The 17,661-nt window shown below is 43.3% G+C and overlaps 1 long non-coding RNA gene across 1 annotated transcript; it reads left to right on the top strand.

Moving 5' to 3' along the window:
* The first annotated feature begins 11,649 nt into the window (after positions 1-11,649).
* Positions 11,650-15,966, top strand: LOC120991871. Its single transcript, XR_005776842.1, has 3 exons — positions 11,650-11,660; positions 12,102-12,105; positions 15,809-15,966. It is a non-coding gene; the product is annotated as an uncharacterized LOC120991871 (long non-coding RNA).
* Positions 15,967-17,661: the final 1,695 nt, after the last annotated feature.

Below are 17,661 nucleotides of genomic sequence, written 5' to 3' on the forward strand. Positions count from 1 at the left end.
GTCATTGGATATCAATTTTACTGCAGGCCAGTGGAGTACAGGCCCCAAACATTATGCATTCCCTGGACAGAAAAGATCAAGTGATTATGTGACTGGACATATACAGTCAGGTCCATAAATATTGGGACACCAACACAATTCTAACATTTTTGGCTCTATACACCACCACAATGGATTTGAAATGAAACAAACAAGATGTGCTTTAACTGCAGACTGTCAGCTTTAATTTGAGGGTATTTACATCCAAATTAGGTGAACGGTGTAGGAATTACAACAGTTTGCATATGTGCGTCCCACTTGTTAAGGGACAAAAAGTAATGGGACAATTGGCTTCTCAGCTGTTCCATGGCCAGGTGTGTGTTATTCCCTCATTATCCCAATTACAATGAGCAGATAAAAGGTCCAGAGTTCATTTCAAGTGTGCTATTTTCATTTGGAATCTGTTGCTGTCAACTCTTAAGATGAGATCCAGAGAGCTGTCACTATCAGTGAAGCAAGCCATCATTAGGCTGAAAAAACAAAACAAACCCATCAGAGAGATAGCAAAAACATTAGGTGTGGCCAAAACAACTGTTTGGAACATTCTTAAAAAGAAGGAACGCACCGATGAGCTCAGCAACACCAAAATACCCGGAAGACCACGGAAAGCAACCGTGGTGGATGACCGAAGAATTATTTCCCTGGTGAAAAAAACACCCTTCACAACAGTTGGCCAGATCAAGAACACTCTCCAGGAGGTAGGTGTATGTGTGTCAAAGTCAACAATCAAGAGAAGACTTCACCAGAGTGAATACAGAGGGTTCACCACAAGATGGAAACCATTGGTGAGCCTCAAAAACATGAAGGCCAGATTAGAGTTTGCCAAACGACATCTAAAAAAGCCTTCACAGCTCTGGAACAACATCCTATTGACAGATGAGACCAAGATCAACTTGTACCAGAGTGATGGGAAGAGAAGAGTATGGAGAAGGAAAGGAACTGGTCATGATCCTAAGCATACCACCTAATCAGTGAAGCATGGTGGTGGTAGTGTCATGGCGTGGGCATGTATGGCTGCCAATGGAACTGGTTCTCTTGTATTTATTGATGATGTGACTGCTGACAGCTGTTCCTTGTCCAGCACTCCCAACCTTCAATAACCACTGCCTTTTTTTAATGCTTGGGATCTCTCGAAAGGAAGGTTGTTTTGTGTCTGAGCATGACAAGGACTGCTGACAGTTCAAGATTACAGTACAGCCAGCAGAATCAGCATGTTAACAGCACCCAAAGGTACCTACCTCGGATAATAACTGCTTGTGGATACCTATTCTCTGCCGGAGAGGCACGCTGACAGAAGTTGACTACTTGACTGAGCGACTGACTGACCGGAGGGAGCCGGTGGTCGAGACCCCTCCACGACCGACACTGCCATCCAGAGACGGGGGGAGAAGACCCCTCCACGACCGACACTGCCATCCAGAGACGGGGGGAGAAGAGACCAGCGACAGGTGACTGCTAACCGTGGGGTCAGTGAAAATCAGCGCTGAAGTGGCGGCCTATGCCTGGAGGCACCTTTCCAGCATACTGACAGAGGCCCTCGGAATTGAGGCGGGAGGACGCTTGGCAGCGGCTCTGTCCAGAGGTCTGTATTTGGAGAGTGTATTGGGCTGAGAGCTGCGACTGGAGACGCTGAGAAAGGACTGTACACCCTAAGGTACTTGTGTTCTGGGTTCCGAACTTTTTACCGTCCCTAATTTGTACTCAGTGAATCCCCACGGAGTACCTGTATTGTTTGGGATTGTGTTGGGGGAATCCTCCAGACCTGAAAGCCCTTGGTCTGCTGATATGGCTCATTAACCCACCTGTGAGGCCCCATTGATCATACAAAGTTATTCCTATACACAAGCGGCCACAGACTTAATAGTATTTTGCCGCTTATATCGGCAAATCTCTATCGTTTGTGGGTAATACAAGAGATTCCACAGCAAATGAATATTCACTTATTATTTTAAACACAGCAACACAACGCAATTTGATTTGTCCCATAGGATTTTTATTTTTATTGAACAATTATTTACACAGATGGATCTGGATTATCCATAAGTGACTGTCTTTTTTTTTTTTTTTTTGGATTCCGTTTTCTTTCACCTTTTTATAAATACTGCCACTTGGATACCGGGACTGTTTTTTAATATCAGCACAGTGGGAACTTGTGTGCTTTTTCACACTTTGTACAGGTAGTAGATGTATTGTTTATATTTGCTCAGATAACACTCCCCTACAGCGGGAGCTTCCATGCGTATATAGATTGGACGGATCTGATTACTAGCAGCTCCATTCAATTTACAATAGCTTATTATGTACTCTTAGCGACCATCACTAGTTTTATATTTATTACCCCTCTTGGGGACCACCACACCAAGCACTTGCACTTTTGGCACAATTTGCAATTTTTCTCTGAACGCACCTGCACCTTGCGGAATCTGCCTAAGTAGACCCCCAAGCCCGGCTCCAGCGCTGTGGCACGCCAAGGGGAGGGGCGGAGCCGATAGAGGGACGGCGTTCGGCGTCTTTACGCCGCCTCACACACAAAAAATGTACACGTACCACGGACGGGTCCGGCGGTCCAGAGGACACGCCCGTCTGAGCCCGCCCGGGCCAGGATGGACCAGAGAAACCAGAGCGGTCACCCTGGGTCTCATACCTCAGATCTGCGAATCAAGTATGATTCACAACAACTGTTGGCACTACAAAATAGGGGTACAGACATCCCTGGTACTATTTTAACTAAAGCTTTTAAACGTAAGATTTTAAAAACACCTATTTTTAACCACTCGCCACAAACCATAGATAGCACAGACCCAAAATATCCAGAACAAAATAAACGGCCCCCGAATAGAAAATCCCTCCACACTGACTTAAGATGTGCCTTAATAAACGCCAGATCGGCAGTCAAGAATAAATATGAAATTCGCGATCTATGCATAGACAGAAATTATGAATGTCTGTTCATTACGGAATCATGGTTTACAGAAAAGTCCAGGGTAGATATCGGGGAAATGCTCCCACCAGACTACAAGATCATCATAAAGAACAGACCTAACAAACAGGGGGGAGGGATAGCGATTGTACATAAAAATATAATAAAAATAACAGAAATCAACCTTCCTACGGAAAACCCATCATGGGAAACACTTACAGCATGTTTGACGATCGAAAATAAATACACAATAATAATAGCGTTATGTTACAGACCCCCAGGACCCCGCACTCATTTCACAGACAACTTCATAGAATGGGCCACTGATCTCACAATAAAACATCATAGACTCCTTATTTTAGGGGACCTTAACCTTTGGTTCAACGATAAGCAAGATACCCCAGCCCAAAAAGTTACCACACAGCTCGACTTAGCCCAACTCACCTTAAGGGTTGATAAACCCACACATAAAGCGGGTCACCTGCTTGATCCGATTTTTGAAAAAAATCTAAACTTAACGGTAGAAGATCCAGAAGAATTGCTCTGGACTGACCATAGACTCATAGCCTTTGAACTTCACATCCCAATCAACATGAAGCAGCTAATCACAGGAGAAGAAAAAAATTGGCGAAGAAACAACAACAACCTGACATCTGACAAAATTTTACCTACCCTAGAAGAACACATCAGTAAAATCGACTTCCAACTGTCCTGTGAGAAACTCACATTACAATTTGACGACATCGTAAAAAAAACGGCGGACCAACATGCCCCCTTGAGACTGGTAAAGAAATCAGGGAAAAAAGCACCGTGGTATACGAGAGAACTAAAAATAATGAAAATAGAATGCAACAGATTAGTGAGGGCATGGAGGAAAAATCCGATAGAAGAATCACAGCGAAAATATAAGACCCAACTGACGATTTACCATAAAGCAATCTTTAAGGCCAAACAAGACCATTTTGCTAGCGAGATCGAAAACGCTGCTCAAAAGCCTAAAAAGATCTTTCAGATCATTTTCGATCTGGCTAACCCCGATGGCCTTAAAACCACCATCCCCGAATCCCAAGACCTCTGCAATGACATTTCGAAATTTTTTAAACAAAAAGTCGACGATATCCAAAACGACATCTTGCTATCTCAACAGGCAACTGTCCCCCCCATAGAGAACAACGTGACAAACCCTACTCACACTTTCACCCTATGCCCATTAAAACTTGAAGACCTAACAAAAAGTATGAAAAACATGTCCAAAGCAACTTATCCCCTCTCCAATATCCAAACTAAATCTCTTATTGAATGCACGACTACCATTGCCCCGTTAATTCTAACAATTATAAATGACTCCTTTCTCAGTGGCAATGTCCCTGAGACTCTCAAGTTAGGAATCATAACTCCCCTCCTCAAGAAACCAGGAGCAGACATAAATATAATTGCCAACTTCAGACCGATTACCAACATCCACCTAATAGCTAAAATCATGGAGATAGCAGTGGCAAGCCAACTCCAGCTGCACGTAGAAAAGCATTGACTTCTAGATGAACACCAGTCGGGCTTTAGGCCAACACACAGCACGGAATCAGCCCTGGTTAGCCTATGGGATGAAGCTCTAGGGGCCGCAGACGAGGGAGGGGGGACCTGGTTGGTCCTCATAGACATGTCGGCAGCCTTTGACACTATCAGTCATTCCATCCTCCTAAATAGATTAAAAGCTGACATCGGAGTAGATAACCACGGACTTGCCTGGTTTGATTTCTTTCTGAAAAACAGAACTCAGAGAGTCAAACTGGGCTCATTCTTTTCCCCAGTCGAGAAGGTGGAGTGGGGAGTCCCTCAGGGATCCCCCCTCTCGCCATTACTCTTTAACATTTATGTCCGGCCTCTGCTCGCCATTCTGAAGGAGTATAACATCAGCTATGAGTCTTATGCGGACGATACACAGATCCTTTTGAGAGTATCGAAATCCGCCGATGACTATAAGCTCACGCAAGAAGGACTAAATAAGGCCAGGAACTGGCTAGCACACAACCACCTCAAACTCAACCCGACCAAGACTGAGCTTATTGCACTACATAAAACACCTGAGGCTGCCGCCCCGTCTATCTTCGGGGAAAACGTTGCCATCGCCACACAAGGAAAGAGTCTGGGGATAATCTTGGATCAAGAAATGAGCCTCCGTCCCCAGATTAAAGAAGTAATACGGAAAGCAAACTTCGCCCTATTCCTTCTAAAAAAAGCCCTACCGTTTCTCCCCAACACATGCAGACAGGTCGTGGTGGGAGCTTTAGTCAACTCCCACCTGGACTATGGTAATGCAATGTATGCGGGGCTGCCAGAGAAAGATCTGGGAGCTCTGCAACACTGTCAAAATAGAGCAATCCGGCTCATAAAGAAACTAGATTGGACAGATTCTGTTACAAAAGCACGCAGGGAACTCCACTGGCTCCCAGTGAAAGAGAGAGTGCAGTTTAAGCTGTGCTGCTTAACTCACAAAGCTCTCTACAAAACAGGTCCCATCTACCTGCAAAAAAAGATAACACGTCACCATCCTCCTAGAGAACTGAGATCCACCTCAGCCTCCCTTTTGTCGGTGCCAAGAACCCGCCTCAAGACAAGGGGGGACAGACGTTTCTCAGTATTGGCCCCCAAGATCTGGAACTCCCTCCCAGAACACATTAGAACAACATCAGATTACCTGGAATTTAGGAAGTTGGTTAAGACCTGGCTTTTTGTGTAGGATGACGTAGGGGCCCACCAATATAGCCGTCGCTAAGCGCTTTGATCGGATTGAGTTCCTCTAGAGCGCTATACAAGGACTTGGTAACATAACATAACATAACATAACAAAAGCAGCAGGATGAATTCTGAAGGGTTTCGGGCAATATTATCTGCTCATATTCAGCCAAATGCTTCAGAAGTCATTGGACGGCGCTTCACAGTGCAGATGGACAATGACCCAAAGCATACTGCAAAAGCAACCAAAGAGTTTTTTAAGGGAAAGAAGTGGAATGTTATGCAATGGCCAAGTCAATCACCTGACCTGAATCCGATTGAGCATGCATTCCACTTGCTGAAGACAAAACTGAAGGGAAAATGCCCCAAGAGCAAGCAGGAACTGAAGACAGTTGCAGTAGAGGCCTGGCAGAGCATCACCAGGGATGAAACCCAGCGTCTGGTGATGTCTATGCTTTCCAGACTTCAGGCTGTAATTGACTGCAAAGGATTTGCAAATACCCTCAAATTAAAGCTGACAGTCTGCAGTTAAAGCACATCTTGTTTGTTTCATTTCAAATGCATTGTGGTGATGTATAGAGCCAAAAATGTTAGAATTGTGTCGCTGTCCCAATATATATGGACCTGACTGTATTAGACGGTCATTGGATAACAATTTTACTGCAGGTCAGTGTACTACAGGGCCCAAACAATAGGCATTCACCGTACAGAAAAGAACAAGTGATTATGTGGCTAGAGGTACATTAGACGGTCACCGTATAACAATTTTACTGTTGGCCAGTTAGATTACAGGCCCCAAAAATTATGCATTCATCGTACAGAAAATATCAATTGATTATGTGGCTGGAGGTATATTAGACGGTCATTTGATAACAATTTTACTGCAGGCCAGTGGCGTAAGGGCCCAAACATTAGGCATTCACCGTACAGAAAAGAACAAGTGATTATGTGTCTGGAGGTACATTAGGTGGTCATTGGATAACAATTTTACTGAAGGCCAGTGGACTACAGGCCCCAAACATTAGGCCTTCACCGTACAGAAAACATCAAATGATTATGTGGCTGGAGGTATATTAGGCGGTCATTGGATAACAATTTTACTGCAGGCCAGTGGAGTACAGACCCCAAACATTAGACATTCACCGGACAGAAAAGATCAAGTGATTATGTGGCTAGAGGTATATTAGACGGTCATTGGATACCAATTTTACTGCAGACCAGTGGAGTACAGGCCCCAAACATTAGGCATTCACCGGACAGAAAAGGCCTTTTATGCCGCTGTATTTACATAAGACAGGCACCATTCTTTGTTCTGGGTGGTGGCGGATATGTGTGGGCTAGCTTGAGGAAATTCAATTAAACGTAGTTGTCACATGTGTTGAATTCCTCCGAGATCCATGCCTCATTCATTTTTAGAAATGTGAGGTAGTCTACACTGTTGTGAGATAGGCAAGTGCGCTTATCGGTTACGATCCCCCCTGCTGCGCTGAACTTTCTTTCGGAAAAGACACTCGACGAGGGCAAGCCAAGAGTTCCATGGCAAATTGTGCTAGCTCTGGCTCAAGCCTGCACACCCAGTATTCCAGGGGTTCCTCGCTTTTCAGAGCCTCCACATAGGCCGTTAACCCGATGTAGTCGGACACCTGTCGGTCTAGGCGTTCTATGAGGCTGGATCTGGAGGGTGGTTGTCGATGGGTTGGCTGCAAGAATGATCTCATATCCGAAGTGACCAACACATCTTCAAACCACCCTCTTCTTGCATGTGCGGTAGGCTTGGTACCCACAACTATTTATCTGTGGATAGAAATTCCTCTGCCAGCGCCCGCAACAGCAGAATGAAGCAGCAAGGCCTAGAAATGCTGCATTTGGCTGCCCTCTGTGATGCTGGTAACATGTCCACCATTTTGTGTTTGTTACAGGGGTCTAAGTACATTGCCACCCAGTACTGGTCCTTTCCCTTTATGCTCTTTTTTTAGCACTGGAGCATGAAGGCCCCCATTTGCACTAAATTGGAAGCGGTGGAGCTCCCTGGCTCCTGCTCATCGCCCAGGAGAATGTCGTCCTCGGTCCCCCCCATCCATGGACAACACCAGGGATCCCTGAAAAGTTTAAAGCCTGGTCTTCTTGCTCCTTCTCTTTCCCCCAGGCACCATCCTCCTCTGACTCCTCTTCAGATTCCTGCTGACTTGTCTCAGATAGAGTAGCCCCACTGGGAATTCATTCAGCATTGCGACTTCCTCATCTTCCAGCTCCTGCTCCTCGACGTCTTGATCAATGACACGATGCAATGCACGATCCAGAAAGAACTGACGACCAGTTTGGTGATCTCATCAAATGGCCGCAGAAGTCTTCATGCGTCGCACATGAACAGCCACTGGTGCGGTGAAAAGAAACCAAGCTCCCCAGAACCTGTCCTGCTGCAGAGTTCGTACAGGTAGTAATTAACAGCACGTTGCTGCTGGAGCAGCCAATCAAGCATATACAAGGTGGAGTTCCAGCGCGTCGGCTGTCACAAATCAGACGTCTGACGGGCAGGTGGTGTCTCCGCTGAACATCAGCAAGGCACGCCATGGCTGTGTAAGATCTTCTAAAATGGACAGATATTTTCCTGGCCTGCCACAAGACGTCCTGGACCCCTAAGTATTTGGCAACGAATTGCTGCACAACTAAGTTCAGGACGTGTGCCATACACGGCACGTGTGTCATTTTGCACTGTTTCAGCGCCCTCAGCAGATTGGCAATGTTGTCGCTAGAGATGTTGCGAACATAAAATTTTCCGTTCGTGAACGGCGAACGCGAATCTCCGCAAATGTTCGCGAACGGGCGAACCGCCATAGACTTCAATAGGCAGGCAAATTTTAAAACCCACAGGGACTCTTTCTGGCCACAATAGTGATGAAGAAGTTGTTTCAAGGGGACTAACACCTGGACTGTGGCATGCCAGAGGGGGATCCATGGCAAAACTCCCATGGAAAATTACGTAGTTGACTCAGAGTCGGGTTTTAACCCATAAAGGGCATAAATCACCTAACATTCCTAAATTGTTTGGAATAACGTGCTTTAAAACATCAGGTATGATGTTGTATCGATCAGGTAGTGTAAGGGTTACGCCCGCTTCACAGTGACAGACCAAACTCTGACAGACCAAACTCCCCGCTTAACGCACCGCAAACAACCGCAAACAGTCCATTTGCACAACCACAAACTCCCCATTTGCACAAGGTTGGATATCAAGCTAGCCATGTGCCGTTCCTTGTCCTCACTGACGTCATTGAAGGTCTCTTCCTCCACCCAGCCACGTACAACACCAGGGGTCCCCGAAATGTGACAACAAACCCCCTGGGACGCCTGCTGTGGTTGGTCTTCCACCTCCTCAAAGCCACCTTCCTCCTCTGACTCCTCTTCTTCAGACTCCTCTCTCTGCGTTGCCGCATGTCCAGCAATCGACGACGATAAGGCGGCTTCTGGTGGTGATGGTGACCACAACTCTTCCTCTTCTTGCTCATCTACGGCCTGATCCAGCACTCTTCGCAGGGCATGCTCCAGAAAAAAACACATTTTGGATGAGGTCGATGATGTTGCCTTGGGTTTGACTAACCAGGTTTGTCACCTCCGCAAAAGGACGCATGAGCCTACAGCCATTGTGCATGAGCGTTCAGTAACGCGGCCAAAAAATACCCAGCTCCGCAGTTTAATCTCTGTTTTGTCCCCTATCAGCGGCCGGTGTGATGTATGGAATAGATTTTAGGAACCGGGAGATGGAAAAAGATGGTTGGTCGGTCCTCTTACTTCCAATTTGGGGCACTGCGCGTGCGCCGTACAATGTACTGTGCTACCCGATATGAGTGGTATGTTAAGTAGTACTATTCCTATCAGTTTAATCCCTGTTACGTCCCCTATCAGGGGACGTGTATGGAATAGATTTTAGGAACTGTTCGGATGAGGCCTCTTTCTCTAAAGAGAGTGGACAACTCCTTCAGAGATTTAGAAAAAGAAGATACCCTAAAAATTCTCTAAAAAAAGCTTATAATAGAGCTAATAGAGTTAAAGAGAAGATCTTCTTAAAACCCCCCCCCCCCCAAGAACAGAGATGTCATCAGATGTATAGGTACCTATGATGGGTACAACAAAGAAATATATGGGATATTAAGGAAATACTGGCATATAATAAAATCTGACAGAGACCTGAATATGGTACTTACCCCGAACCCATCAGTAACATATAGAAGGGGCACTAACCTTAAAGATCAGTTGGTGCATAGCCATTTAACAGAGAAGGGGGAAAACCCTGGAAAACTGGTTGAAAGATACCGGGGGTCATCGCCATGTGGAGAGTGCTCCTTCTGTAGATATGTCCCCCGCATAAAAAAGTACATCAATCCTACAGACAAAAAAGAATACGAAATAAAACAACTTATTACATATAAAACGCAGGGGGTTGTGTACCTGGCATCTTGCCCATGCCCCAAACTATATGTGGGTAAAACTGTACAGGAGTTGAGACGTTGTATCTCAGTGCATATTAGTACCATTGAAACGGGAAAAGATACATCAATTGCCAGACATATTAAATATTTCCACAATAATAAGAGCTCCGTTTTACGATTCTGGGGCATAGAGAAAATATCCTTAGGACCAAGAGGGGGCAATTTGGACAAAAAATTGCTACAGAGTGAGGCTCGCTGGATTCATAGATGGGACACAATGAGTCCACAGGGCCTTAATGAAGGTTTTTCCTTCACAGCTTTTATTTAGATATCAGGAGGTACACCCCAAGAAATACAAACAGTATTACTATTAAGGAAAAATAAGAAGGAAAAAAATATAAATGACCTGGAAGAAGAAGGACAGTAACCCTCAATCCGTCGAACCCTATACAATCGGATTTTTGACTCTAAATACAGGAATAAGAAATGAGAACAACAGTGAATCATCATACATATAATATAAAAATATAAATCATAACATGTAAATTGAAGCAATCCTTAGGTCATCAGACCATTCAAATATAGGTGATATTGCATATACAGGAAAATATAAAATAAAAGTGTCCCCAATATAAGTACATACTGAGAGGAAATGGGACCTGTTCACAAGATCTCCCTGTAATGCAATAACAGCGAACTAAATGCAGAAATGCAGACAATTAACAGCATATGAAGATTAGATGTGGGAAACTCAGACGCATGTGCGGTTTGTTATGGACATAAATCACGTCAATATCAGAAGTGAAGCTGTAAAGTTCCTATATATGCGCATTGATCTATCTACAAAAGAAAGAGGCGATGATCTATGGAATAATGTCAAAGTATAGGCGTAAGCGCCGTACTGAAATACCTTGGAATAGAAACAACAAAGTCCCCACGCATGCGTACTAATCAACCTGTAAATGAACGAGGTGGAAATTTAAGTCCAGGCGCATGCGCCGTATCGTTATACTTTCGACTAAAAACATAAAGTTTTCACGCATACTTTATGCTTGCTTGCGAGTGAAAGAGGTGAAAACATATTGATGGAAAAAATTAAAAGTATAAGCGCAAGCGCTGTATTGCTATGCCCTAAAATAGAAAACCCTAAGGTCCTCACATATGCGCATCTGACTAGCCTGTAAATGAATGAAGTAAAGACAGGAGAAAATCTAAGTCTAGGCGCATGCGTTGTACTGGTACAGAATGATCCAGGAAAAAAATTTGAAGTATAAGTGAAAGCGCTGTATTGACATACCCTGGAATAGAAACATCAAAGTATTCACGCATGCGCATCGATTTACATGCAAGAAAATCTAAGTCCAGGCGCATGCGCCGTCCTGTCACATTTCCGTCTCTTAAAGAAATCCAAGTCCCCACGCATGCGCAGTGCCAGCCGGTGAACGCAAGACGTAATGACATGACGAAAATATAAAGTTGGAATAAATTCAAAGTACAAGCGCAAGCGCCTTATCGTCATACCCCGGAATAGAAACTTCAAAGTTCTCACGCATGCGTATTGGATCAGCCTACAAATGAATGAGGTGAAGATAGGAGAAAATCTAAGTCCAGACGCATGCGCCGTACTGTTATATCTCAGAGAAAATCTAAGTCCAGACGCATGCTCTGTACTGTTATATCTCCGATCTAAAATTTAAAGTTCCCACGCAATGCTGGGATGCGAATGAAGGATGTGATGATATGACGAAAACACATAATGACGGTACTTGATTGGGATACTGAACTGTGCGATTGGCCGCAGAATATCTAATGATCCTCCCACAGTGGTAAAAAGAACTCAGCTGGAAAGCATTCTTGTTGATAGTAGCTCCATTCCCCTGAAGAAGCCATGTTCAGTGGTGAAACATGTTGGGGGAGCTTTTGTCTTAGAGATTAGATTAGGTGTAGGCAGGACTAAATGTCATAGCGAGGAGTGACTGCAGACTCGTCTGCGCTCTGACCTTAGTGGCGGAGAGTCGCGCTAAAGAGAAAGATATGGAAAACAAATGACTTAATGCGACTGAATGAGTTCCTCCAGCATGAGATCCATCTAGGTAAACAAAGTGCACCGCTGAATGAAAAAGCAAAAGGGTGGATGGACGAATGTTAGCAGGCAGTCTATATGGGTGAAGTAACCCTTATCTCAGCCACTAGCGCCCTGCCGCACCTAGAATTTTAAAGTTTTCTTGTTCTCCCGTTTTATATTATTTCTAAATAAATTAAATAAATGTTACGTTTTAAATTGACCAAAAACGGGAGTCTATTAGTCTAGGCAGCTAGGCTATTTGAATTATAATATTGAATATCTTGGGTCCAAAGGGTCTTTGAAACATTAAAACATTGCCATTGCCAACACACTCATAGAGGTGATCGCTTCATTGTGATACGCAAGCCCCTTCACCACAACAAGGTAACGATCACGAAGGGGAATTGACACATGTATGTGCCTTTTTTTTTTGTTTTGTTTTTGCAGGTATACAGCACCCCTTAATCAGTTTTTTTTTTGCGGTAACAGGTATATCATACCGGTTGCAATTAGTTTTTCCAATAGCGTTTGTCCCTCTAGCTGCGGTATTTCAGCAAAACCGCACACAACTGCTGCACAATACAAATGCACTATAATATGATTTCTATGTTAGAAGGTATATTATAGGTACAGTATATCACACCCCTCAATCAGTTTTTTTTTGGGGGGGCAACAGGTTTATCACACCAGTTGCAATTAGTTATTCCAAAACCGTTTGTCCCTCTTTTTAGCTGCGATGTATCACAGCAGAACCACACACAAATGCACTATAATATACTTTTTATGTTAGAAGGTATATTATAGGTATATCACACGCCTCAATCATTTTTTTTTTTTTGGGCCACAGGTATATCACACCAGTTGGAATTTCTTATTCCAATAGCGTTTGTCCCTCTAACTAGCTGCGGTATCTCAGCACTCAGCAGAACCGCACACAACTGCTGCACAATACAAATACACTATAATATACTTTCTATGTTAGAAGGTATATTATAGGTATATTACACCCCTAAATAAGTTTTTTTTGGTGGCAACAGGTATATCACACCAGTTGCAATTAGTTATTCCAATAGAGTTTGTCCCTCTATCTAGCTACAGTATCGCAGCAGAACCGCACACAATTGCTGCACAATACTAATGCACTCTAATATACTTTCTATGTTAGAAAGTTTATTATAATTATATCACACCCCTCAGTGTGTCACACCTATCGATAGCACACCTATACCAGTCCTTAAAAGGACTTTTGTGGGCCTATTAGCTAGAGTTTGGTGTCCCTAACAGTCTTTCCCTGCTCCACACAGCAACCTCTCCCTACACTGGCAAAACACAGAATGTAAAATGGCTGCCAGATCGGGTTTATTTATAGGGTAGGGGGTGTGTCCATGTGCTGAAACATCTCAATTGGCTGTCCTGTCCCACCTGATGGATGTGCCATCGGTCAAAGTTCGGCGCTGTGCAAAATAAATGGCGCGTGCAAATATTGCCATATGTTCGCGTGTTCGGCGAATCGCGAACGACCAAAGCTCGCTGTGAAACGACCGCCGGGTGAACCACGAGGCCATCTCTAGTCTTCTTCCCTCACTGCTCAGTCTCAAACTTTAGTAGCTTATCCTTCCCACTTTCTGACCACAATCTTCTTTCACTTACCATTAAGACCTCTCATGACAATCCTACTTTTCACACTTACAGAAACCTACACACCATTAACTTCCAGCAACTTATTAACACCCTACAATTAGCTCTTACCCCCATCTCTTCCCTCCCTTGTTCAAACTTGGCTGCCAATCATTACAACCAGACCCTCAAAACCACCCACGATAAAGTTGCTCCAATATCAATCCGAACCTCCCGACACAGAACACGGCAACCCTGGCACACATCTGAAACATGTTTTCTCCAGCGCTGCTCCAGATGTGCAAAACACTTATGGAGAAAATTGTGAATATCAGCAGACTTGCTCCATTATAAATTTATATTGCTCAAAACATACAATTCGGCTCTCAACATTCACCTCTCTCATCTCCTCACTCTCAAATAACCCAAAATGACTTTTTTGACCTTTTATTCCCGTCTAAGCCCTAAAATCCCAGAACCTGTCACTGATCTCTGCGCTGATGGCATGGCCACTTCAGAGACAAGATTGGCAGTATCCGGAAGGAAATAATCTTCCAGTTCCCAAATAATTTCAATCCTCCTCCCTCCGATTCCTCCACATGCTCTCTCTCCACTTTTGATCCTATAACAGAGGAAGTAGGCCCCAGGCTTCTCTCTTCTTCTCGACCCACAACCTGTAGCAGTGATCCTATTCCATCACACCTCCTCCAGTCCCTTTCCCTGACTGTAATCACTCACCTAACTACAAGTTTTAACCTCTCTCTCTTCTGGTATCTTTCCCTCCTCTTTCAAACACTCTGTTATAACCCCACTACTAAAGAAACCATCTCTTGACCCGACCTGTGCTGCTAACTATCGACCTGTTTCTAATCTCCCCTTTATCTCTAAACTCCTTGAACGTCTTGTCTACTTTCGCTTAATAAGCTATCTCTCTGCAAACTCTCTTCTTCACCCCTTACAATCTGCCTTTTGCCCTCTTCACTCGGCAAACTGCCCTCACTAAATTGTCTAACGATATCCTGACAGCAAAAATAAATAGTGATTATTCTCTACTAATTCTGCTGGATATCTCTGCAGCGTTTGATACCGTAGAACATAAACTCCTCTTCAACATGCTCCTCTTAAATGGCCTTAAAGGGAACCTGTCACCGGGATTTTGGGTATAGAGCTGAGGTCATGGGTTGCTAGATCGCCACTAGCACATCCGCAATACCCAGTCCCCATAGCTCTGTGTGCCTTTATTGTGTAAAAAAAAACAATTTGATACATATGCAAATTAACCTGAGATGAGTCAGAGCTTGAAAATATGACTCTTCTCTGGTCACACAAGTAACATATGACTCTTTTATGTTAATTTGCATACGTATCAAATCGTTTTTTTTTACACAATAAAAGCACACAGAGCCCATGTCCTCAGCTCTGTACACAAAATCCCGGTGACAGGTTCCCTTTAAGGACACTGTTCTCTCTTGGTCCTCTTCCTATCTCTCTGTCTGCTCCTTTAGTGTATCATTTGTTGGCTCTTCTTTTCCTCTTCCTCTTGATGTTGGCATTCCTCAGGGCTCAGTACTAGGTCCTTTACTCTTCTCCCTCTATACAGCCCCCATCAGACAATCTATCAGTAGATTTGGCTTTCGATACCATCTCTATGCTGACAACACCCAACTATACACTTCACCCCACGACATTACCCCTGCTTTACTTCAAAACACCAGTAATTGTCTGGCAGTTTTCTCTAACATCATGTCCTCTTTGTATCTAAAACTAATGCTTTCAAAATCTGAACTTCTTGTATTTTCCCATCTACTAACCCACCTAAACTTGATATTTCAATTTTGGTCTGCAGCACTATCATAACTCCTGTGCAACATGCCCGCTGTCTTGGGGCCACATTTGACTCTGATCTTTCCTTTGTTCCCCATATTCAATCACTTACATACACTTGTTGTCTGCACCTCAAGAATATCGCCAGAATCCGCCTTTGTTTTATGGTGGTAACGATAAAAGCTCTTGTTGCATTGATTTATTCTTGTCTTGACTAATGCAACACAGAACTAATCGGTCTCCCTCTCACTAAACTCTCCCCCCTTCAGTCTGTCCTAAATGCTGCAGCCAGGCTCATCTATCCATCCAACCGCTACACTGATGCTACTAGTCTGTGCCAGTCACTTCACTGGTTGCCCATCCACCACAGAATGCAGTTCAAACTTCTCACCCACAAAGCTCTCCACAGTCCTGCACCTCCATATATCTCCTTCCTCATCTCCAGCTACCACCCTACTCGTGCTCTCCGTTCTCTTAGCGACCTAAGATTAATAACCTCTATAATTCGTACCTCTCACTCCTGTCTTCAAGACTTTTCTCAAGCTGCACCTACTCTTTGGAATACTGTGTCCCGGAATATTAGGTCAATTCACAACTGCTCCACCTTCAAACGTGCCTTAAAAACACATCTTTTCAGGCAGGCTTATCAAGCTACCTAAAATGACTTTTCCCCAACTAAACCTCTCTACCATCAACTCCTCTGGCCTAAACTCGATCCTCTAGCGGTCCCAAACCCAAACCAGATTGTCCGGCACCACTCCTGTCAGTTCAATAATGGCTTGAATACTACTTATCACAATCAACTAGCCAGTTACTTTTGTTTTGTACATAAACCCTATGAATTTGGAAAGCGCTGCGGAATATGGTGGCGCTATATAAATAAATATTATTATTATTTGTGTGTTGGGATACTAATTGGGCCCCACATAATTCAGTAGATGGTGGCAGCATGTATCTGAGGTATGCGGAATGTCTTTTGGTGTGATTTATACTCAATTTGCAGTGATTGGAAGGTGAATGTAAGATTATTGATTGAGTAGAGATAAATTAACCCCCTGTAGTCACACCAACATCACATGATTGAAAAGTGCAAACTTACATTAAGTATAATTTTTTTCCTGTGATTTTGTGTAAACTTTATTCTACTTTCTTTCCACCATTTTATGACTATTGATTTATCTTCACTTTGAGGAAAAAATAGTTCCAAATACAGTATTAGGGAATGTGGAACATAGCTACAGAGAGTTCTTGCTCTACTAGCATCAGTTTCTTCCAAAATGCTCTAGAATGACTTTCTGTGTTAATAAGGTAACATAAAATAAACTCTATTTATTTCAGGATTATGTGTTGGGGTAAAATACCAATCAATATCAATGTCAAATAGTGCTCAAGATGGAAAATGTGACATGCACTTTGAATCCTCAGAATCTGCACAAGATGTAACACAGTGTGTACACTTTACCCAGAACATTCCATTAAGCTTCATAAATGAGTTTCATCAACATCTTTAGACTGAATCATTATTTGTGTAATCACACAATATATCCATGGGCTACAGTACATTTACACATTGTGCTACTAAGTGCAGTGCATTTTAGTACATTTTAGTATTTTATAAATCTCATTTTTTTTAAGTCTTGACATCAATATAGATTAGAACAGTCAAAATGATTTATTTTTTATGTTGCCCAGAGCACATTCATAAGTCATGACAACCAGCATTACTTTCCGGAATTATCTGACATCTATCATTATGTACTTAGCACAGAGAAATAGGAAAACACAGAGAAACCCAACTCTCCACTGTTTTTACACCTGTCTTTTCATGTGATAAATACTGTTGCCGTTGAAATCTAATTAAGTTTTCACACTGAACCTAAGTAATGAAGCAATTAACATTATTCCCAAGGATAACATGAAAATAAAAATACAACATGACAGCGTTCTGTGTCCGGAATCTTGACATTCATAAGCCCATGGAATGACTAATTTATAGCATCTTATGGGAAACCATTTATAGGGTGTTTTACTGATGC

The sequence above is a fragment of the Bufo bufo genome, chromosome 2, assembly GCF_905171765.1.
Source record: "Bufo bufo chromosome 2, aBufBuf1.1, whole genome shotgun sequence".
Lineage (NCBI taxonomy): Eukaryota > Metazoa > Chordata > Amphibia > Anura > Bufonidae > Bufo > Bufo bufo.